This window comes from Microcaecilia unicolor, chromosome 1 (genome assembly GCF_901765095.1).
Source record: "Microcaecilia unicolor chromosome 1, aMicUni1.1, whole genome shotgun sequence".
NCBI classification, from domain to species: Eukaryota; Metazoa; Chordata; class Amphibia; order Gymnophiona; family Siphonopidae; genus Microcaecilia; species Microcaecilia unicolor.
The window spans coordinates 164,649,243-164,672,975 of NC_044031.1; the positions used below are offsets into that span (position 1 = coordinate 164,649,243).

The 23,733-nt window shown below is 49.0% G+C and overlaps 1 protein-coding gene across 8 annotated transcripts in view; it reads left to right on the forward strand.

The window, feature by feature from the left end:
* Positions 1-23,733, forward strand: part of MPP6 (membrane palmitoylated protein 6) — a 251,026-nt gene that overhangs the window by 53,124 nt on the left and 174,169 nt on the right. The window lies entirely within an intron of this gene.

Here is a 23,733-nt window from a genome sequence, read left to right on the forward strand (position 1 = left end):
CTTTTGCTCCACCCCTGCCAGACTGCTGCCGCTATTGCCTCTCCTCTGGCCTGACAGTCCCGTGCCTTCCTCCAGCAGCCTCCAGCCTTGTCAAGCTGTCACCACCGCTACAGCTGCTGCTGCTTCTCATCCAGCAGACTAGCAGCAGTAGCGGTAAGCAAAAGCAGGAAGATTGCAGGGTCTCTAAGCTACCCGTGGCTGCCGATCCCGCTTCTTTGACGTCACTTCCAGTTCTGGAGCAGAGTTGGCAGCCACGAGTAGGTAAGGCCCCGCGATTTGGTTTATTATTATTTTTTCTTCTGATAGTTTGAAGCGGGAGGTGGAGAAGCAGCAGCAGCATTTTTTTTTTTTGGGGGGGGGGGGGGGGGGGGGGTGAATGGATTCGGTAAAAAGGGAAATGGGACTTGATATACCGCCTTTCTGAGGTTTTTGCAACTACATTCAAAGTGGTTTACATATATTCAGGTACTTATTTTGTACCAGGGGCAATGGAGGGTTAAATGACTTGCCCAGAGTCACAAGGAGCTGCAGTGGGAATTGAACTCAGTTCCCCAGGATCAAAGTCCACTGCACTAACCACTAGGCCACAAAAAGAATAGAGAGGGCAGAGAGAGGGGGGAGAGGGAGGGCAGACCCTGGATGGAAAGGAGAGAAAGGGCAGATGGTGGATGGAAGGGGGGAAGAGAGAGAGAGGACATATCCTGGATGGAAGGGAGAAAGAGGGAGAGCAGACCCTGGATAGATGGGACAGAAAGGGCACATGGTAGATGGAAGGGGCAGAGAGAGAAAGGGCACATCCTGGATGGAAGAGAGAGGAAGGGCAGATGGTGGATGGAAGGGACAAGAGACAGAGAGAGGACAGATCCTGCATGGAAGAGAGAGGCCGGGATGGCAGACCATGGATGGATGAGAGAGAGAGAAAGGGCAGATAGTGGATGGATTGGGCAGAGAGATGGAAGGGAGAGGGAAGGGCAGAGACAAAGAGGGCAGATCCAGGATGGAAGCGAGAGAGAGGGCATGCAATGGTTGGAAGGGGGAGAGAGAGGACAGACAGGGGCATACGGTGGATGGAATGGGCAGAGACAGAGCAGACACTGGATGGAAGAGAAAGAGGTGCAGATGCTGGATGGAGGGGGCAGAAAGAGAGAGGGCAGACACTGGATTGCAGGGGCAGGGAGAGAGAGAAGGCAGACATTGGATGGAAGGGGCAGATGGTGGATAGAAGGGAAAGAGTGAAGAGAAGATGAGGAAAGCAGAAACCAGTGACAGCAAGGATAGATAAAATATTTTTTCTGCTTTAGGTTAAAGTACTATTGTAGCTGTGTTAATACGTGTTTATAAATAGAAAATGGAAATAAGGTAATTTTTTATTGGACTAATTTTAATACATTTTGTCTAATGTTCAGAGACCAAAACCCCCTTCCTCAGGTCAGGACAGGATACTGTAATAGCAGTATACTGTATTGACCTGAGGAAGGAGGTTTTGGCCTCTGAAAGCTAAATGTATAATGTCCAATAAAATGCTATTGTCTTGTTTTCCTTATTTGTTTTATTTCTATTTGTTAATTTGTAAAGTGGGGATTGGTGTTTGCTAGTTTATATTTTGCACAGTAGTAGGGGACATACATCACTATCACTGTTTCTGTGGTGTTGCATTGTATGCAGACTCTGGCTTCTTGGGGGTTCAGTTTAATTTTTGTCTAAATATTTCTATTGTTAGTTTATATTTTATTTAAAAATTGCTATACTGCTAATGCTCACTAGCAGGTCTCAGCATTCACAATGATTAAAACCAGTTTGTGGTTACTTATTCTAAAGTGGATTAGGGTGTATCTGTGTCTGTGAAAAAGACATGGTTTCCATATCATCATGCTGATCAATCCATAGACTGGTGGGTTGTGCCCATCTACCAGCAGGTGGAGATAGAGAGCAATCCTTTTGCCTCCCTATATGTGGTCATGTGCTGCCGGAAACTCCTCAGTATGTTCTCTATCTCAGCAGGTGGTGGTCACACACAGCAGCAGCTCTGGCTAGGTCTCCAAGCCTAATTTTTAGGTTTTGTTGAGTACCTGGGGTTGAGGGCTCTTCTTGAGCAAGTGCAAACCTGGTGGCGCCAGGTCCCTCCTTTTCTCCCCCCTCCCGCTGGCTCCGTAAAAAAAAAAAATTTTTTGGACGTCCTTAAGGGCGTTTATTTCGACGTTTATTTAAGCGTTTATTGCAGCTACTCACTGGGACACCAGTTCGTTACAGCTCGGAGCGAGAAGCAGGTAATTTTTACCTTTTTATAGCGGGCAGGAGGTTCCCCGATCGATCTCCACGTGGCCTATGGCGTCGGAGGGCAAGGGCACGAAGAATCGCTCCCCGGACCGCGTGTGCGCCTCTAGCGGGGATGCGGGGGTCTTAAAGTCTGATTCGCCCTTGGTGGGTGTCAGTTCGGAGGCCGGTCAGTGTCCCGGGTCTTCCTCCGGTGCGGCGTTTTTTCCCGCCATAAACGCCCATCCCCCGCTGCTGGCCTCCGCCATCTTGGCCGGCCACTCTGCTCGGACGGCTTCTTCTTGGGCCGCCCTTGAGCTGGGAGACGTTCATGCCATGGCCGCCCTTGATTTCGGCGACGGCAAAAAAGCGGCTAAAGTTAAGCGCCGTTCTTCCCGCGCAGCTCCTTCGCGGAGTGTCGCGCCGGACGCCATCTTGGATGCGCAGCATGTTTCTCCCCCGCTCTTGCGAGCGCCGGTTGAGGGTGCGTCTAGGGCTGTGGCCCAGGCTGCTGAAGTGCACAGTCTGGGGGGTTTCTCCCCCGAGTTTATTTTGCTGCTGCATCAGGCCTTCCTTATGCAAAACGCTGCCCCTTCTCCCTTGTCCGATAAAGGGGTTGAGGCCCCCGGAAGTAAACGCCCTCGGGTGGATTCCCAGGGCTTAGAGGACTCTGTCTCCTTTGATGTAGATGAGGGCAGCGTATCTGAGTTCTCCCAACGGTCCTTTGGGGATTCCTTGGAGGAGACGGATTCCCGCTCGGATGGAGCGGATGACCCCTCTGCAGCGCGGATCTTTCGCTCAGAGGATTTGCCCAACCTGTTACTGCAGGCCATGAGCATTTTGAAGATTTCCTCTCCAGAGGACGTCTCTCCCTCAGCCCCTGTTTGCGCCGCCATTATGCTGGGGACGAAGCGCCCGCCTAGAACCTTCCACGTGCATGATGCCATGCACACCTTAATTTCGGCTCAATGGGATGTCCCGGAAGCGAGCCTGAAAGTGGCTAGGGCTATGTCCCGCCTCTATCCTTTGCCTGAAAGTGAACGGGAGGCCTTTCTTTGGCCTACCGTGGATTCTTTAATCACTGCGGTGACTAAGAAAACGGCGTTGCCGGTGGAAGGTGGCACGGCCCTAAAGGACGCCCAAGACAGAAGATTGGAGGCGGCCTTAAGGTCGTCCTTCGAGGCGGCTGCCTTAAGTTTGCAGGCCTCAGTTTGCGGCTCCTACGTGGCCAGGGCGTGCCTGACGATAGTGCAGCGGGCTTCCCCCTCGGATCCTTCCTTGAGGGCTGATTGGCCGGCCCTGGAATCGGGCTTGGCTTATTTGGCAGACTTACTGTATGATGTCTTGAGAGCCTCGGCTAAAGGTATGGCTCAGACAGTCTCTGCGCGGCTGTGGCTGAAACATTGGTCTGCTCACCACGCCTCTAAGTCCCGCCTGGCTAAGTTGCCTTTTAAAGGCAAGCTGCTCTTTGGGGTCAAGCTGGACAAAATTGTGACCGATCTCGGCACGTCTAAGGACAAGAGGTTACCAGAGGTCAGGGCTCGGGTCAGTGCTCGCCCCGGTATCTCCAGAGGACGGTTTCAGGAAGCCCGTCGGTACCGCCCGGGCAAGTTGGGCTCCTCTGCCCCCTCTTCCTTCAAGAGGAACTTCTCCCCCAAGCAGCATTCCTTTCGTAGAGACCGCCGTCCCGGAGGTGCGCCCTCCGGTCCTCCCCCAGGGTCTCGTACCCAATGACGGGGTCCTGGTCCATGGCCCAGTGCAGATTGGAGGACGCCTGTCCTCGTTTCTGGGCGAGTGGACCAGGGTAACTTCAGACGCTTGGGTGCTGGAAGTCATCAGAGACGGCTACAAACTAGAGTTCTGCCGACCCTTAAGAGACGGGTTTGTACTCTCTCCCTGCAAGTCTCCGGTCAAAGCTGTAGCAGTGCAGCAGACCTTGGACAATCTGATCCGCCTGGGTGCGGTCGTTCCGGTGCCAGAAAATCAGCTTGGCAAGGGACGTTACTCCATTTACTTTGTGGTACCAAAGAAAGGAGGTTCTGTCCGGCCTATCCTCGACCTCAAAGGGGTCAATCGGGCCTTGAAAGTTCGGCACTTTCACATGGAGACTCTCCGCTCTGTTATAGCGGCAGTGAAGGCAGGGGAGTTCCTGGCATCCTTGGACATCAAGGAAGCGTACTTGCATATTCCCATCTGGCCTCCTCATCAACGCTTTCTGCGTTTTGCAGTCCTGGGCCGACACTTCCAGTTCAGAGCCCTCCCGTTCGGGTTGGCTACTGCTCCGCGGACCTTCTCCAAAGTAATGGTGGTCATCGCGGCCTTCCTGCGAAAGGAAGGAGTACAAGTCCATCCTTATCTGGACGACTGGTTGATCCGAGCCCCCTCTTATGCAGAGTGCGGCAAAGCTGTGGACCGGGTGATTGCTCTTTTGAGCTCCCTGGGGTGGATCATCAACTGGGAGAAAAGCCAGCTGCACCCGACTCAGTCCCTGGAGTATCTGGGAGTTCGATTCGACACCCAAGTAGGCAGAGTGTTCCTGCCGGACAATCGGATTGTCAAACTTCAGGCTCAGGTGGACCAGTTCCTAGTAGCCTCTCCGCTTCGGGCTTGGGACTATGTGCAGCTGTTGGGCTCTATGACGGCCACGATGGAAGTAGTGCCCTGGGCCAGGGCTCATATGAGACCACTACAACACTCTCTGCTGCAGCGCTGGACTCCGATGTCGGAGGATTATGCTGTGCGCCTTCCCTTGGACCCAGCAGTGCGCAAGGCGCTGAGCTGGTGGCTGAAGACAGACAAGTTGTCTGCAGGGATGCCTCTTGTGACCCCGGAGTGGATTGTCGTCACGACGGACGCCTCTTTGACGGGCTGGGGAGCCCACTGCTTGGGAAGGACAGCGCAGGGGCTCTGGTCTCCTGCAGAGGCAAAGTGGTCTATCAACCTCCTGGAACTCAGAGCCATTCGGTTGGCGCTTTTGGAGTTCCTCCCGGTACTGGCGTTGAAGCCAGTACGGGTCCTGTCGGACAATGCCACGGCTGTGGCCTATGTCAACCGCCAGGGAGGTACCAAGAGCGCCCCTCTAGCCAAGGAAGCCATGAATCTATGCCAGTGGGCGGAAGCGAACTTGGAATAGCTGTCAGCGGCCCACATTGCCGGAGTCATGAATGTCAAGGCGGACTTTCTCAGTCGCCATACCTTGGATCCTGGAGAATGGCAGTTATCGGCTCAGGCGTTCTTGGACATCACGAAGTGCTGGGGCCAGCCGAGCCTAGATCTGATGGCGTCATCGGCCAATTGCCAAGTGCCGCGCTTTTTCAGCAGAGGACGGGACCCTCGATCTCTGGGAGTAGATGCTCTTCTCCAACTGTGGCCAACACAGGAGCTTCTCTATGTGTTCCCGCCCTGGCCCATGTTGGGCAGGGTACTAGACCGGGTGGCAAAGCATCCGGGCCGAATAATCCTGGTGGGTCCAGACTGGCCCAGACGTCCCTGGTATGCGGATTTGATCAGGCTCTCAGTGGACGACCCTCTGCGGCTGCCAGTGGAGCAGGGCCTGTTGCATCAGGGTCCCTTGGTGATGGAGGATCCCTCCCCCTTTGGTCTTACGGCCTGGCTATTGAGCGGCAGCGTCTGAGGAAGAACGGCTTCTCAGACAAAGTCATCGCCACTATGCTGAGAGCGAGGAAGCGCTCTACTTCTACTGCTTACGCCAGGGTTTGGCGTATCTTTGCAGCGTGGTGTGAAGCAGGCTCACTTTCTCCCTTCACTGCTCCAATTTCTTCAGTGCTGGCGTTCCTGCAAGAAGGTCTGGAAAAAGGCCTGTCGCTCAGTTCCCTTAAAGTCCAGGTAGCGGCTCTGGCTTGCTTCAGGGGCCGCCTGAAGGGTGCTTCCCTGGCTTCGCAGCCAGATGTGGTACGTTTTCTCAAGGGAGTTAATCACCTGCGCCCTCCTCTGCACTCAGTGGTGCCTGCGTGGAATCTCAACCTGGTGCTAAGAGCCTTGCAGAAGCCGCCTTTTGAACCCTTGTCGAGGGCATCTCTGAAAGACCTGACGTTGAAAGCAGTCTTTTTGGTGGCTATCACTTCAGCCAGAAGAGTTTCCGAGCTCCAGGCACTCTCATGTTGAGATCCTTTTCTGCAGTTCACTGAGGCAGGAGTGTCTATTCGCACAGTGCCTTCCTTCCTGCCCAAGATTGTTTCTCGCTTCCATGTGAATCAGCAGCTCTGTCTCCCTTCCTTTCGTAGGGAGGACTACCCAGAGGAGTACTCTGCTCTCAAATATCTGGATGTGAGACGAGTCATCATCAGATACTTGGAAGTGACCAATGATTTCCGGAAATCGGATCATCTGTTTGTCCTGTTTGCAGGTCCTCGTAAGGGTCTGCAGGCTGCTAAGCCTACAGTGGCAAGATGGGTCAAGGAAGCCATTGCAGCGGCTTATGTGGCCGCGGGGAAGGTGCCGCCTATCCAGCTGAAGGCTCACTCCACTAGAGCTCAGGCGGCCTCGATGGCAGAGGCCGGGTCCGTCTCCTTGGAAGAGATTTGCAAGGCGGCAACTTGGGCATCGGCCCATACCTTCTCCAGGCATTACCGCTTGACTGTGGCTGCTCGGGCGGAGGCCCGGTTTGGAGCTTCAGTGTTGCGGTCAGGGATTTCAATGTCCCGCCCTGGGTGAGTACTGCTTCGGTACATCCCACCAGTCTATGGATTGATCAGCATGATGATATGGAAGGTAAAATTATGTATCATACCTGATAATTTTCTTTCCATTAATCATAGCTGATCAATCCATAGCCCCTCCCAGATATCTGTACTGTTTATATTCTGGTTGCATTTCAGATTCAAGTTTAGTCTTCAGTTCCTGTTCAGGAGGACTTCGTGTTCAAGTTTTTTCAATTGGATTCTTCAAGAGTTGAGACGAGTTTGTGTTACAGTGAGCTGCTGCATTCCTCTCCCCTCCGTTTTACGGGGCTGGATTGAGACATAAATTCTGCCGGCGCTCCCTCCCGCTTCGTGCGGCTGTAGGGCAGCTTTGTACCCCTCCCGCTTCGGCGGTGTTAGGGTCAGTCAGCTCCTCCCGCGGTTTGCGGTTGCAGGATAAGCCAGATCCCCCCGCATCGGCGGGGTGGTGTCCCTTCCCCGCTCCGCGGGGATGAGCTGGACGGATTCCCCTCCCCCACTTGTGTGGGGATGAGCTGGGTTAATTCCCCTCCCCCGTTTCGGCGGTGGTGAGCTGGGCAGAGTGTCCCTTTGTGGGTGTAATTCTCTAAGTGCTGAGTCCTGCGGATGGAGCTTGGATATCGACATACTGAGGAGTTTTCGGCAGCACATGACCACATATAGGGAGGCAAAAGGATTGCTCTCTATCTCCACCTGCTGGTAGATGGACACAACCCACCAGTCTATGGATTGATCAGCTACGATTAATGGAAAGAAAATTATCAGGTATGATACATAATTTTACCTTTCTGTTGGCATTGACAATGCAGGATTGACGATCTGTACTATTCTGGCTGGTTTAGTTTTACAATAGATGTTTGATGTTCTGTTCACTGCAATGTTTAGGATTCTGCCTTTTCCTCGGTACACTCTTGTGTGACTCATAGAAGTTACTGCTTAAGATATGGTAGAATTGCTCTGTAGGTCCTGAATGACATTTGTTGTGTTTTCTATTCTCAGTGTGTATAATACTGGATTTTGGAGGGGGGTGTTAAAAAATTTTTGGCCCCAGGTGTCAAATACCCTAGGTATGCCACTGCAATATCGGTGCTCATTTTCAAAGCACATAGACTTACATAGTAGCCTATGTAACTTTGTAAGTCTATGTGCTTTGGAAATGAGCCTCAGTGTTTTGAAGATTATCATAGGTAACTTAAACTTGGTATGGGTGTTATAGGCAGCCAGTGTAAACTTGGGCAACGCAGGAGGTACACTTTCTAAAACTTATCCAACAAGCAATGAAGAAGCAGAATTTTGCACTACCAGCAATCTTGTCTTTTAATAATTTTAAACAGTAACTGCAATGACATACATGTGTAAATTTATCCTGAAAAGTAGGCTGTATTAGTTTTATGTTGAACTTCTTGTTTAAGCTTGTTTATTCCTCCCCCCTCAAGAAAACAAAAAACAAAAACACACTGACTGCTTCTAACAATTGAATAGTAGCTTTATTTTTTTTTCACAGATCTGCTCATTGGTAGCCAGCTAGTCAGAAGGACTTTTATTTTTAACATATCCTTTCTTTACAAAGTTTTTTTATTTCCCCCCCCCCCCTCCCGCTTCACTATTAGGAAGTCCCTGGCTTGCTTCTCAGAGGTTCTTTGTGTAAGGCTGCCAGCTGGATCCAGATTCATAGGACAGGGTTGATTCAGTCCTTGGTTTACCCCAGTTCGTGCAGGAACATGTAGTTACGACTTCTCCGTTGTATTCTCTAAGAAAAGCAGGACTGTAAGTCCCAGTATGCACTGGGGTTAACCCAAGGCTAGATAACCCCTGTCCTGCGAATCTGGATCCGGTTGGCAGCCTTATTTATGCATTGTTAGATGTTGGCCCTCAAGACAGGTCATCATTTTGAATGCTTACTAGTATGTGGGCAAAGATCACAGTTTCTTTATGAGGTTTCAGTGTAAAGATGTCATCAAGATTAGTTTGAATCTGACAGTATAGGCTCCTTGTTTGCCCATCTGTTCAAGTTCAGTTCGAAGCTGACTTTGAAACTTAGAAAGCTCATAGAACCATGGTTGCAGTGGTGGCCAGGCCTTATCAGAGCAGTACTCAGGTGCAACAACCCTCCAAGGCTCACGCTACCCACCCAAGTAATCAGAAGTGTTGAGAAGGCTCACCTTAAGAGTTGAAGAAAGTAAAATCTGATCTTTGAGCGAAGGCTTCAGTGCAGCTGTTAACAGCAGTCTGCCTCAGAAAAGTTCTCAACTTGAAAAGCAGCTGGTGTCTGGCTGTGAGTGGGTAGGGAGAGAGAGGGACAGGGGCATCCAAGCCACAACAAACCATATCAATTGCCTTTGCAGTATGAGTCCAGTGTAGCAAAGTATGATAAAAAAAACAATGTGCACTAAAATTTAGTTAAAAGTAAGCAATTTTTTAAAACTCATAACTCACAATCCACTAAGCAAATAGTGTCAGTGCACCATGAATATAAATATACATAAAAAAAATTAAAGTGCACATTTACTCCCCTGTTTACTAAGCCGTATGGCAATGCTGACACTGCCCATTCAAAGTGAGCCAATGCAGCTTCTTAGGGAAGACAAGCAAAGTATGTTTTCTCCCTTTCACCCCAGCTGATCTAGCAGCCATGTTCTGGACAAGCTGCAAAAAGACATCAGTGTTTCTGTAATAGAATGGTAATCTCTAAACTTGATTACTGCTAAAGTGTATATAATTAACTATTCTCACACATTTGCGCCTCAAGTTTATCTGTAGTGCATTCTGCTTTTATAGTTTACAACTTAAGACAACTACAGCCAACTGGGCAAATGCTTATTCTCCGAGGACAAGCAGGCTGCTTGTTCTCACCAATTGGGTGACATTCACGGCAGCCCCAGTAACGGAAATCTTCCTAGCAACAAAAGTTTGCTAGAGCCTTCGAGCGCACAGGCGCACACATGCGCTGCCATCTTCCCGCCCATCATCGCGAGAGTCCCGCGTCAGTTCTTTTTTTCTCTGTGGTAGAGAGTGGCTGCTTGTGGTCTCTCTCTGTGCCCCTGAAAGAGCCTTCGCGTATTTTTTCGCTAATTTTTTTGTTTTTGTCTTCTTTTCCCTCATTTTCTTTTACTTTTAAGTTGTTTCCCTTAAAAAAAAAAAAAAGACCCTTTATTTTTTAGTTTTAGGTCCTGTTAAGTTTTCTTTCGCTTCCGACACGGCCCTCTTAGGTTGCGCGTACGCGTTTCTCATTTTTTGTGCCTTTATTTTTGGCACAATCAAGAATTTTGATTTCGCCGCCGCTATTTTTCCGTCCATGTCATCAAGGACACCCAGCAGCTTCAAGAAGTGTAATCGGTGCAACCGGGCGATCTCGGGTACTGACCCTCACGCGTGGTGTCTTAAGTGCCTTGGGCCCGACCATCGCCCAGACGCATATAAGTTGTGTCTTAGCTTGAAAAAGCGGACACAGGCGTCGGGGAAAGCTCTTCGGGATCATCTTTTTGGAGCTTCGCCCGGTGCGTCGACATCGTTACCGCGGTCGGCAGCGTCAATATCGGCACCGGAGATGGCATCGACCTCGGGAGCGCAGGTAATGGCTGTCCAGAGACCACACATTGGGAGCAGTGAGCCATCGAGTGGGTCTCCCCTTGCCTCGAAGATTCCTGCTGCGCAGGCCCCACGTGACTGACCACTCTCGGACCCGACCCAGAGGAGGCGTGTGGATCCCACGTCCTCCTCGTCGGTACCAAGGAGTATCGATGACGTGCATCGAGCGAAGGCGAAGAAGCATCGTCATCGGTTTCCTTCTAAGCACGGTACCGGGAGCTCCGGGGGGGTCGAAGGATTCGGCACCCGTGAAGCGCCGACGCCGAGAGGAGCGCTCACCCTCCATTCAGGAAGTGTCGGTGCGTTAGTCTTCGGACAGCCCAGTACCGCCTCCTCAACCTCCACGGGTTCTGACACCTGCACCGACCCCGCAGCCTTCCTCGATAGCGACTCTGGACGAGCACATCTGAGCCATTCTCACAGGTTTGCTGGAAGGGTTGCTGCAACAGCCTGTTCCGGTGCCGGGGGTGCTTGCGCCTTCGGCACCGTTGGTGGAAGCGGCATCTGGCTCTGGCCCTGTGGTGAGGTCTCCGGCGCTGGTACCGCTTGCAGCATCGGTGTCGGCTGCCACCCAGGTCGACTCCCTGTTGACATCGAGAGTCTTGTGGTCTTCCCTCTGATCCTACTCCTTCACCAGAAAGAAAGCTTTCTCCGGAGAGTTTTTCTTTCTCTTCATTTGTCCGGGAAATGTCTGTGGCTATTCCCTTCCCTGTGGTCACTGAGGAGGAGCCTAGGACTGAGATGCTCGAGGTCCTTGACTATCCTTTGCCACCTACGGAATCATCCACTGTTCCTCTGCATAATGTCCTTAAGGAGACATTGCTGAAGAACTGGAAGAAACCACTAACTAACCCCACCATCCCCAAAAAAGCTGAGTCCCAATATCAGATTCATGGAGAACCTGAGTTGATGAGGTCGCAGTTACCTCACGACTCTATGGTTGTGAATTCCGCTCTCAAGAGGGCCAAGAGTACTAGAGATTTCGCCTTGGCGCCCCCGGGGCGGGAATCTAGAACTCTTGACTCGTTTGGGAAAAAGGCCTATCAGTCCTCTATGCTCGTGTCCAAGATTCAGTCCTACGGGCTCTACACGAGCATCCACATGCGGAACAATGTAAAGCAACTGGCGGACTTGGTGGACAAGCTCCCTGTGGAGCAGGCCAGGCCTTTTCAGGAGGTGGTCAGGCAGCTGAAGGCCTGTCATAAATTCCTGTCCAGGGGTGCTTATGACTCTTTTGATGTAGCATCCAGAGCTGCTGCTCAGGGTATAGTGATGTGCAGACTCTCATGGCTGCGTGCCTCTGACCTGGATAATCGAGTCCAGCAGCGGATTGCGGATGTCCCTTGCTGGGGGGGATAATATTTTTGGCGAGAAAGTCGAGCAGGTGGTCGAACAGCTCCACTAGTGGGAAACTGCTATGGACAATCTCTCCTGCTGGGCGCCTTCAGCTTCTACCTCATCAGGTAGACGCTTTTTCCGGGGAAGAAGGAGTGTTCCCTATGCCTACAATAGGCGTAGGTACAATCCTCCTTCCTGAAAGACTTTTCAGGCTCAGCCCCAGCGCGCTTGTTCTCGTCAACAGCGTGCGCCTAGACAGGCCCCTACAGCTCCCCAGCAAAAGCAAGGGACGGGCTTTTGACTGGCTCCAGCTGAGCATAGCCGCTATCAAAGTGTCCGTGCCGGACGATCTACCAGTCAGAGGGAGGTTAAAATTTTTTCACCAAAGGTTGCCTCTTGTAACCTCTGATCGGTGGGTTCTTCAAATAGTCTGGTTAGGATACTCCCTCAATTTGATCGCCAAACCTCCAAATTGCCCACCGGGAGCTTAGTCCTTCAACTTCCAGCACAAGTGGGTACTTGCAGAGGAACTCTCCGCCCTTCTCAGTGCCAATGCGGTCGAACCCGTTCCACCAGGGCAGGAAGGGCTGGGATTCTATTCCAGGTACTTCCTTGTGCAAAAGAAAACGGGGGGATGCGTCCCATCCTAGACCTAAGGGCCCTGAACAGATACCTGGTCCGAGAAAAGTTCAGGATGGTTTCCCTGGCACCCTTCTTCCCATGATTCAGGAAAACAATTGGCTGTGCTCTCTGGACTTTTAAAGGATGCTTATACACACATCCCGATACTTCCAGCTCACAGGAAGTATCTTTGATTCCATCTGGGAGCGCAGCACTTCCAGTATTGTGTGCTGCCCTTTGGTCTTGTGTCTGCACCCAGGGTATTTACCAAATGCCTGGCAGTAGTTGCAGCGTCGCTATGCAGACTGGGAGTGCATGTGTTCCCTTATCTCGACGATTAGCTGGTGAAGAACACCTCGGAGGCAGCAGCTCTACAGTCCATGCAGATGACTATTCAACTGCTGGAGCTACTCGGGTTTGTTACAAATTACCCCAAGGCCCATCTTCTTCCCGTTCAAAGACTGGAATTTATTGGAGCTCTGCTGGACTCACAGACAGCTCGTGCCTATCTTCCCGAGACGAGAGCAGACAATCTTCTGTCTCTAGTTTCCATGGCCAGAGCGTCTCAGCGGATCACAGCTCAGCAGATGTTGAGACTTCTGGGCCCCATGGCCTCCACAGTTCATGTGACACCCATGGCCCGTCTTCACATGAGATCTGCTCAATGGACCCTAGCTTCCCAGTGGTATCAAGCTGTAGGGAATCTAGAGGATGCGATGCAGCTGTCCATTGATTTTCACAATTCCCTTCAGTGGTGGACAATTCAATCCAGTTTCACCTTGGGACATCCCTTTCAAATTCCTCAGCCTCAAAAAAAGTGCTGACAACGGATGCATCCCTTCTGGTGTGGGGAGCTCATGTAGATGGGCTTCACACTCAAGGAGCTTGGTCCCTCCAGGAATCAGGTCTTCAGATCAATCTCCTGGAGTTGCGAGCGGTCTTGAATGCTCTAAAGGCTTTCAGAGATCGGCTGTCCCATCAAATTATTCACATTCAGACAGAGAATCAGGTTGCCATGTACTACATCAACAAGCAGGGGGGCACCGGATCTCGCCCCCTATGTCGGGAAGCCATCCAGATGTGGCTTTGGGCTCGCTGTCATGGCATGTTTCTCCAAACCACGTATCTGGCAGGCTTAAACAACAGTCTGGCCGACAGGTTGAGCAGGATCATGCAACGTCACGAGTGGTTGCTCAACTCGCGCATACTGCGCAAGATCTTTCAAGCGTGGGGCACCCCCTTGGTGGATCTTTTCACTACTCAGTTCTATCACAAAGTCCCTCAGTCCAGACTTCAGGCCCACGACAGACTAGCGTCAGATGCCTTTCTCCTCCATTGGGGGAAGGGCCTTCTGTATGCATATCCTCCCATACCTCTGGTGGGGAGGACTTTACTGAAACTCAGGCAAGACTGCGGAACCATGATTCTGATCGCTCCTTTTTGGCCACATCAGATTTGGTTCCCCCTTCTTCTGGAGTTGTCCTCCGAAGAACCGTGGAGATTGGACTGTTTTCCAACCCTCATAACTCAGAACGAGGGGGCGCTTCTGCATCCCAACCTCCAGTCTCTGGCTCTCACAGCCTGGATGTTGAGAGCGTAGACTTCGCCTCCATGGGTCTCTCTGAGGGTGTCTCCCGAGTCTTGCTTCCAGAAAAGATTCCGTGAAGAGGTGTTATTCTTTTAAATGGAGGAGGTTTGCCATCTGGTGTGACAGCAAGGCCCTAGATCCTCTTTCTTGTCCTACACAGACCCTGCTTGAATACCTTCTACACCTGTAAGAGTCTGGTCTCAAGACCAACTCTGTAAGAGTTCAACTTAGTACGATTAGTGCTTTTCATTATCGTGTAGAGGGTAAGCCTATCTCTGGACAGCCTTTAGTTGTTCGATTCATGAGAGGTTTGCTTTTGTCAAAGCCCCTTGTCAAACCTCCACCAGTGTCATGGGATCTCAGCGTCGTCCTCACCCAGCTGATGAAAGCTCCTTTTGAACCACTGAATTCCTGCCATCTGAAGTACTTGACCTGGAAAGTCATTTTCTTGGTGGTGGTTACTTCATGTAGGGTCAGTGAGCTTCAAGCCTTGGTAGTGCATGCTCCTTATCTAAGTTTCATCACAACAGAGTAGTCCTCTGCACTCACCCTAAGTTCCTGCTGAAGGTGGTGTCAGAGTTCCATCTGAACCAGTCAGTTGTCTTGCCAACATTTTTTCCCTGTCCTCATACCCGCCTTCTGAATGTCAGATGCATACATTGGACTGCAAGAGAGCATTGGCCTTTTATGTGGAGCGGACAAGCCCCTTCAGACAGTCCGCCCAAATGTTTGTTTCTTTCGATCCCAACAGAAGGGGAGTCGCTGTTGGGGAAACGCACCATTTCTAATTGCTAGCAGATTGCATTTCCTTCACTTATGCCCAAGCTGGGCTGACTCTTGAGGGTCATTTTACGGCTCATAGTGTTAAAGCCATGGCAGCGTGGGTGGCCCACTTGAAGGCAGCCACTATTGAAGAGATTTGCAAGGCTGCAACGTGGTCATCAGTCCACACATTCACGTCTCACTACTGCCTCCAGCAGAATAGCCGACGCGACAGTCGGTTTGGGCAGTCGGTACTGCAGAAATCTGTTTGGGGTTTAGAATCCAACTCCACCCCCCCAGGCCCATTTTTATTCTGTTCCAGGATGCACTCTCAGTTAGATGTTCTGCTTCGTAGATCAATCCTTGTTATGTCCTCTCCATTGCGAGGCCCAATTGACCTTCTTTGTTGTTTTGAGTGAGCCTGGGTGCTAGGGATATCCAATCGTGAGAACAAGCAGCCTGCTTGTCCTTGGAGAAAGCGAAGAAACATACCTGTAGAAGGTATTTTCCGAGGACAGCAGGCTGATTGTTCTCACAAACCTGCCCGCCTCCCTTTTTGGAGTTGTCCTTTCTATTTGTTATTGCTTTATATTTAACTGAAGCAGGACTCTTGCGACGACGGGCGAGAAGATGCCCGCGCACTCGAAGGCTCTAGCAAACTTTTGTTGCTAAGAGGATTTCTGTTCCTGGGGCTGCCGTGGACGTCACCCAATCATGAGAACAATCAGCCTGCTGTCCTTGGAGAATACCTGATACAGGTATGTATCTTCACTTTCTCTATCTCAGTCTGCTGGTAGTGGAGCATAATTCTTCAATTCTAGACTGGTCTGGTAGGAGTCAAAAGAAAATAAGCAGGTAAGACTAAATTTTCCTTTACAGGGAAACTCCTAATGTTTGTTTGTATGTGATAGCCCAGACCAAGTAGGAGGCTGTTAAGGAACTCACCTGCAATGCTAGAGAATAAACTGTCAAAGTTGCAAGCTACTATTGATGAAATATGAAAAGGGCTAGAAGGATGTCCGGTGTGGCGGCAGCAGGTAGAGGGCAGAGCAGGGACCATTGAGACCTGGTTGAGACATAGAGGAAGACTATAAGAAGATGGTGGAATGGCTGGAGGACCAAGACAATAGAAGTCAATGAAGTATTCTGAAATTGTCAATTTCTGGGCAAATTATGGGTCAGAAACTCTGAAATAGTTGAAAAATGGGTCCAGAGACTTTGGGCCTCAATCCTGCGAGTATCCCCTTAAAGGTGGAGCGCATGCACAGAGTGTGTATGTCCAGGCCAGAATTTTCAACTATTTGGAAAAGGACAAACTAATAGGATTCTACAAGAGAAACAATCGGAATATAGAGGTATGCACATACTGCTTTTCAAAGATTTTTCTGCCAGAGCTACGGAAAGCCCTCACACCATATTGTAAAGTGTTCTGCAATCATGGGATACGTTTTACGGTATAGTACCAAGTAAGAGTCATGAAAATCAAACCACAGCATTTAAGGAGGAGGAGGACTTATAGGCCTTCGTAGGATGGCTCCCACAGCAATAAGCAGGGATTGTAGAGTCTGGGGTGGATGCATATCAAAGTATGTGGCATGTGAAGGAGTACAACCTATGATTAAAGCACAAGAAATTTGGACAATTTGGACAAAACGGTCTGGCTTGTTATTCTTTATAGGGTAGGGTTGAAGGGAGAGAATTGGGAGTCATGGGAATGACTTTATGGAGCAGACCTAACTCAAGTGGGATAAGACTTCCACTTGTGATAGAAGGCCCAGGAATGGTGGCGTGTGTGACAAATGGCTCTTCAAACAGTGATGGAAGACGGGGTTGAAATCCACAGAATTGTGAATTGGTGCAGTTTCCTGGAACCTCTGGGGCATAAGTGACATGGTCTCTAGAGATAGATGCAGTGGACCCAGGTCTAAAGGTGGTGATGCTGCTGATTTGGGAAGTCTATATTTTTGAGTTACTGTGTTACTCTGTTGCAAGTGCAGCCAGCTCACATAGAAATAGTGCCACCACTGCTGCTGCTTTTAACAGAAGCTTTTGGGCGGGCTGAGCGTTCTTTAGGGGGGGGGTGGAATCAATTGAGAAGGGGGCTGCTTGACTTATGCTCTTAATTTTCCACAAGGCAGCGGGTGCTTAGCTTACTTCTTAGAAAGCTAGTAGAAGCTGAAACTGACCGCACTTCCGATTCCGAGTTACAATTACTGTAGCTACAGTTGGTCACATACACTGTCCGTCGTCACTGAAGCCTGCCTGGTGCCTGCAGTTTTTGGTGTGGTGAGGTCACCTGAGGTCCAACTGACGCCAAAACTTAACTTCCCTCTGCTACGACCCGCCCTTTCGGAAGAAGGAAGTTACCTCTGAGGGGGATGGGCCACAGGAGGAGAGGGAAGTTCCGGCATCATCAGCCAATGGAATCTAGCTGCAGCCTGCTGGAGGTGTCCTTCTTGTGTGCCGCAAGGAAACAGAAGGGGGGGGGGGCTGGTGCCTGACAGGAGGCGGAGGAGCAGAGCGCCAAGTGCCAGCAGAGGCAGGGCCGTGGGGGAGAGACTCGGAGACAAAGTGTCGGCACCATGAGGAAACAGGATGGGGGGGGGGGGGTTGATGGTGACTAACAGGAGGCGGAGGAACAGAGCACCCAAGTACCAGTAGAGGGTGAGAGACTGAGCTTCGGTTCACGTAGCGGCGTTGCAGTCAGCACATGAGGAGTTTGGGAGAGGGGAGGGGCAGGCAGGGGGTGACAAATGCAGAGCGGAGACTGTTGACAAGTGTGCCAATAAAAGAGAGAGAGAGCATGGCATGCTGCATGTGTCACATTGTTGCGGCTGGTCAGCTGAGGAGAGAGAGGCACTGGTTCGTACGTCATGTGGAAGGTTGGCCCCCCCCCCCCCCCCCCCCACTGACCTGGGCCCTCGGGCACTGCCTTGTTGTCCGAATGGTCAGTCCGCCCATGTTCAAATTATGTACTGCTGGTTGTGCTAAGAGGGTGTGTAAAGGATCAGTGTAGGAACTTAGTGGGTCTTTTACAAAGTCACGCTTGCATTTTTAGCACGCGTTAAAAATAAGTACGCATTGAACAGTAGAGATGCCCATATATTCCTGTGGGCATCTCTAGTGTTTAGCGCATGCTAAAAACGCTACTGCGCTTTTGTAAAAGACCCCCTTAGTTCAGAAAGTACTCTATTCAACATCCAGTTTGAAACACTAGTGTCAGTTGCAATGCTTGAGCTCTAGTGCTTTTATGTCATGATTACTGTGTGAAAATAGAACATAACAGTAAAAAAGATCTATTAAGTGATTTTATTGCTGCACCGAATTGCAAATTATTGGTTTCTGATACATTTTTTTTCTTTTAGATAGCTGTAATTTGTTCTCTGCAGTATCTGGCTTAAATATTAAATGCAGTGCCAATGTTAATACTTCAATATAAAAGAGGTTTCCTGAAAGGAAGTACTTGCGTGCTTGTTCATCACAGTTCTATTGTTTCTTTTCCCAAGTGTAAAGATTTCATTTTTGTTATAATGAAATAGCTAGTTTAACTGTCCTATGTTCATTGCGAAGAAGTTTTGCAAGGAGTCATCCTGCCCTTGTGCATTTTTCACATTCTGTCTGAAAAAATAAAACAAAACAAAAAAAATGCATTAAAGTAGGAGCTTGAAGCACTGGTGTCTACATGAGAGTGGAAAAACAAATAGCAGGTTATCCGTCACAGGAAAAATGGCAAAAAGGGGGGTGTGAAGGGGAGCCAAAAAAGTGTGGTGTCTGAAAACTTTTTTTTAATGACTTCCCAATATTCCAACTGATGATGGTAAAACACAGGCACACTAAATGTTAAATTAAATAAAAAAATATATAAAAAGCTTTAATACAAAAATGTATTGGTGTCAGTGTTAAAACGTTGCATAAATAAATGATCAAGAACCAGTGACTCACAAACTCAAAAGACCTGACATGGCTGTATTTTGGTTAATTGTCTGCATCGAGGGTGCCATAAATATACAGTATCTGTTGGAAACTTCTAAGATGTACTGAACGTAAGATATTTCTAGTTGATCATTGCTATAGGACAATTACTCCAGCAATTTAAAAAATTGAGATTACTGTATAACTGAATGTTTGTCCAGATTTTGCCATATTTGAGTAAGTGGAACCAACATTTCGGCCATCGTGCTGTGGCTTTCTTTAGGGTATGCTGTGAGGTTTGCAGTTTCTTTATATAGAGGGTTCTCAAACCTGATTGGAGTTTGAGGTGGGTGACTTTCTCAGAAAGACAGGCAATTTCGGCAGGAAAGTTTGCTGGTCACAGATTTAAATTTTGGTGGGAAAATGAAGCAAGAAATTCATTGAAATGGCTCTGTGGGGGAGAGGGAGGGGGCATTTGTATAGGTCACATTTCTAAAACTCAGGGGAGGGAAGGATGTTTGTCCTTGGCGCTAGTCCTTTTGCACTAAACTTGGTTTCTCTCTCTTGGCTTCCTTCAGTCTCATCCGGTATTCCTCTCCATGTTCCTCTTTTTGAGTTTTTCTGTATTTCTGGAACGCCAACTCTTTAGCTTTTATTTTCTCAGGCACTTGCTTGGAGAACCATATCAGTTTCCTTTTTCTCTTGCTTTTATTTACTTTCCTTACATAGAGGCGTGTGCAGGAGAACAAATGGCTAGAAAGGTAAGGAAGGGTGACAAAAATTTCTTCAGGTACATTAGTGAAAGGAAAATGACTAAAAAGGGAATTGTGAGACTGAAAGATGCTGTGAACCGCTATGTAGAAAATGATGAAGAAAAGGCAAATTTGCTAAATAGATACTTTTGTTCTGTTTTCACAGAAGAAAATCCTGGAGAATGACTGAGATGGACTGACAAAAGTACATGTGAGAGTGGAGTGGATTTAGCACAGTTCACGGAAGAGAGTGTGTATGAACAACTAGGAAACCTAAAGGTGGACAAAGCCATGGGACCGGACGGGATCCACCCCAGGATATTGAAGGAGCTGAGAGAGGTTCTGGCTGGTCCTCTTAAAGATTTGTTTAATAAATCCTTGGAGACGGGAGAGGTTCCGTGCGATTGGAGAACGGCGGAGGTGGTCCCTCTTCACAAAAGTGGTGATAGGGAAGAAGCTGGAAACTACAGGCCGGTAAGCCTCACTTCGGTTATTGGAAAAGTAATGGAAGCGATGCTAAAGGACAGGATAGTGAATTTCCTGGAAGCCAATAAGTTGCAAGATCCGAAACAACATGGTTTTACCAAAGGGAAATCGTGTCAAACGAATCTCATTGAATTCTTTGACTGGGTGACTGGAGAATTGAATCAAGGACGTGCTATAGACGTAATCTACTTAGATTTCAGCAAAGCTTTTGACACGGTTCCCCACAGGAGGCTCTTGAATAAACTGGACAGGCTGAAGATAGGACCTGAAGTGGTGAACTGGATTAGTAACTGGTTGACGGACAGAAACCAGAGGGTGGTGGTGAATGGAATTCGCTCGGAGGAGGGGAAGGTGAGTAGTGGAGTGCCTCAGGGATTGGTGCTGGGACCGATTCTGTTCAATATATTTGTGAGTGACATTGCCAAAGGGTTAGAAGGTAAAGTTTGCCTTTTTGCGGACGATACTAAGATTTGTAACAGAGTGGACACCGGGGAGGGAGTGGAAAACATGAAAAAGGATCTGCGGAAACTAGAAGAATGGTCTAAGATTTGGCAATTAAAATTCAATGCGAAGAAATGCAAAGTGATGCACTTAGGGAGTAGAAATCCACGGGAGAAGTATGTGTTAGGCGGGGAGAGTCTGATAGTTACAGACGGGGAGAGGGATCTTGGGGTGATAGTATCTGAGGATCTGAAGGCGACGAAACAGTGTGACAAGGCGGTGGCCGTAGCCAGAAGGTTGCTGGGCTGTATAGAGAGAGGTGTGACCAGCAGAAGAAAAGAGGTGTTGATGCCCCTGTATAAGTCGTTGGTGAGGCCCCACCTGGAGTATTGTGTTCAGTTCTGGAGGCCGTACCTTGCTAAGGATGTAAAAAAAAATGGAAGCGGTGCAAAGAAAAGCTACAGGAATGGTATGGGATTTGCGTTACAAGACGTATGAGGAGAGACTTGCTGACCTGAACATGTATATCCTGGAGGAAAGGAGAAACAGGGGTGATATGATACAGACGTTCAAATATTTGAAAGGTATTAATCCGCAAACGAACCTTTTCCGTAGATGGGAGGGCGGTAGAACGAGAGGACATGATATGAGACTGAAGGGGGGCAGACTCAAGAAAAATGTCAGGAAGTATTTTTTCACGGAGAGAGTGGTAGATACTTGGAATGCCCTCCCGCGGGAGGTGGTGGAAATGAAAACGGTAACGGAATTCAAGCATGCGTGGGATAAACATAAAGGAATCCTGTGCAGAAGGAATGGATCCTCAGAAGCTTAGCTGAGATTGGGAGGCGGGGCTGGTGTTTGGGTGGTGGGGCTAGTTCTGGGCAAGACTTCTACGGTCTGTGTCCTGAAAATGGGGCTAGTTCTGGGCAAGACTTCTACGGTCTGTGTCCTGAAAATGGTAGATACAAATTAAGGTAAGGTATACACAAGAAGTAGCACATATGAGTTTATCTTGTTGGGCAGACTAGATGGACCGTGCAGGTCTTTTTCTGCCGTCATCTACTATGTTTCTAAACTTGGTTGCCATGCTTTAAGATGAGCCCTTTGTCTCCAGTGAAGTTACTTGGGTGTTTAGCTATCTCCACTGCCTCTTTGATACTTCTCAGCCACCAATGGTCTTTTAAGATTTTTGTGTCCTCAAATCTAATTATATGACTAGTTGTTTTAGCATGGAGGGCTCCAGCTGATTTTTCTGTGTTTCTGAATTTGTGGTGTCTCATGCTCTTGTAGCCTTTCCTCTACAGTGTGGCCAGTTTTGCAACTGTACGATTGACCACGACTGCATGGGATTTCTAAACTTCAGGGGTTTGGAGCATAATAGCTAGTCCTTCACATCTGTGAAAATGGATACCAGCTTCTGTGGTGTGGTGTGCTGTAAGCTGTTCTGATGTTCTTTAGTAATTTACCTCTGTGATCCATCACTCCTTGTATGTAGGGGAACACTACAAGTTTTTTTGTTCTGTTAAGGGTTTCATCTAGTGGTGGTTAGTTATTCCTGATTTTGCAAGTTGGGTTGTCCAGAAGTTTTAGGTCTTGAGAAAGTGATCCTTCTGCTGTAGCTATTGGCTAAGAATGTGTCCCAGACTTCACAGCATGCACAATGGCTGAAATGTCTGTTCCATTTACTCGGAAGTGGTAAGACCTGAATAACTGCAACAATCAGGATATCAGCTGTGGAATCCTAAGAGAAAATGCTATTTAACTCCATTTTTAAGGTCACTTTTTAATTTGATCAATGATTATTGGGTGCTGAGATTTTATAAATTCTATAAATCTGTTGCATTGTCAAGTTCTTCCCAGTGTTGTATTACTCCTGGGGGAATTCTACATGTAGTTATAAAATATGCATGCTTTTTATGAAAATAAACAATTGTTGAGTAATATGTCTATATTTTACATTTACCAAAAAATGCACCTTTTGAATTTTTTGTGCATATATATAGTACTAGTAATGAAGGCCCGTTTCAAATCGCAATGAAACGGGCGCTAGCAAGGCTCCCCTCCTTCCCTTTGTGTCTCCGTGTGTCGGCGGCCCCCCTGCAGCCTCCGCCGAAGGCCCCCCCACCCCACTGACCTGCCGAAGTAACGTGTGCTCCGCCCTCGACGTCATCGCGTTTTAACGTGAGTGCGGAGCAGAGCTACAGTGGAGTACAACGTTGGAGCTGAGAATGTGCTCCGCCCTCAACGTCATAACGTTTGACGCGAGGGCGGGGCCCACAGACTGTGATTTTCGAGGCTTCAGAGCTTCGAACATACAAACCTTGGCTTCAGTGACGTCAGCAGCCAATAGAACGTTGAGGGTGAGTTTTATATATAGAGATTATGTATTTCTTTTTATTTGACTAAAAGTTTTATATACTACTTTACTGATATGACTGCCTCTACCCCCAGTCCTCTCCTCCTCCCTTCCACATGGTCAGTAACCCCGCATTTTCCTCCCACCCAGATTATTTTCTCATAACTCCCTGTTCATTCTCCCCCTCACCCCAATCCTCAGCCACCATCAGGCTTGGGTCTCCCCTCCAATCAACCACCAGTACTTGCTTTCACCTCCAGTTGTCCCTCTCTAGATCTTTCCACGTATTAGTTCTTGCTTCAGCTGTATTCTCACTGCATACCAGAACTGTCAGACCTGTGAGTTCTTGTACCAAGTAGAGTGCTGCCGAGCCTGTTACTCGGACCAGGTTCTGTTTGGCAGCCGGACAACCCCGGGTTTCACCTGCACTGACCGCCGTTCCCCAGAGGTTGAGCCCCTAGGTGCGGGCGGCCTGCAGGGCTTACAAGATGGAGCAGGAAGTGGGGTGATGAATGTTGTGCCCTGAAAATGGGGCTAGTTCTGGGCAAGACTTCTACGGTCTGTGTCCTGAAAATGGGGCTAGTTCTGGGCAAGACTTCTACGGTCTGTGTCCTGAAAATGGCAGATACAAATCAAGGTAAGGTATACACAAGAAGTAGCACATATGAGTTTATCTTGTTGGGCAGACTAGATGGACCGTGCAGGTCTTTTTCTGCCGTCATCTACTATGTTACTGTGTATGTGACGACCAGACAGGCAGCAGGCAAGAGGGTAATCCAGGTACGGGCAGAGTCAGTAGGCAGGCAGCAGGTCAAGAGAGTAATCCAGGAACAGGCAGAATCAGTAGGCAGGCAGCAGACAACGAGAGTAATCCAGGTACAGGCAGAGTCAGTAGGCAGGCAGCAGACATGAGAGTAATCCAGGTACAGGCAAGGTCAGTAGGCAGGCAGCAGACAC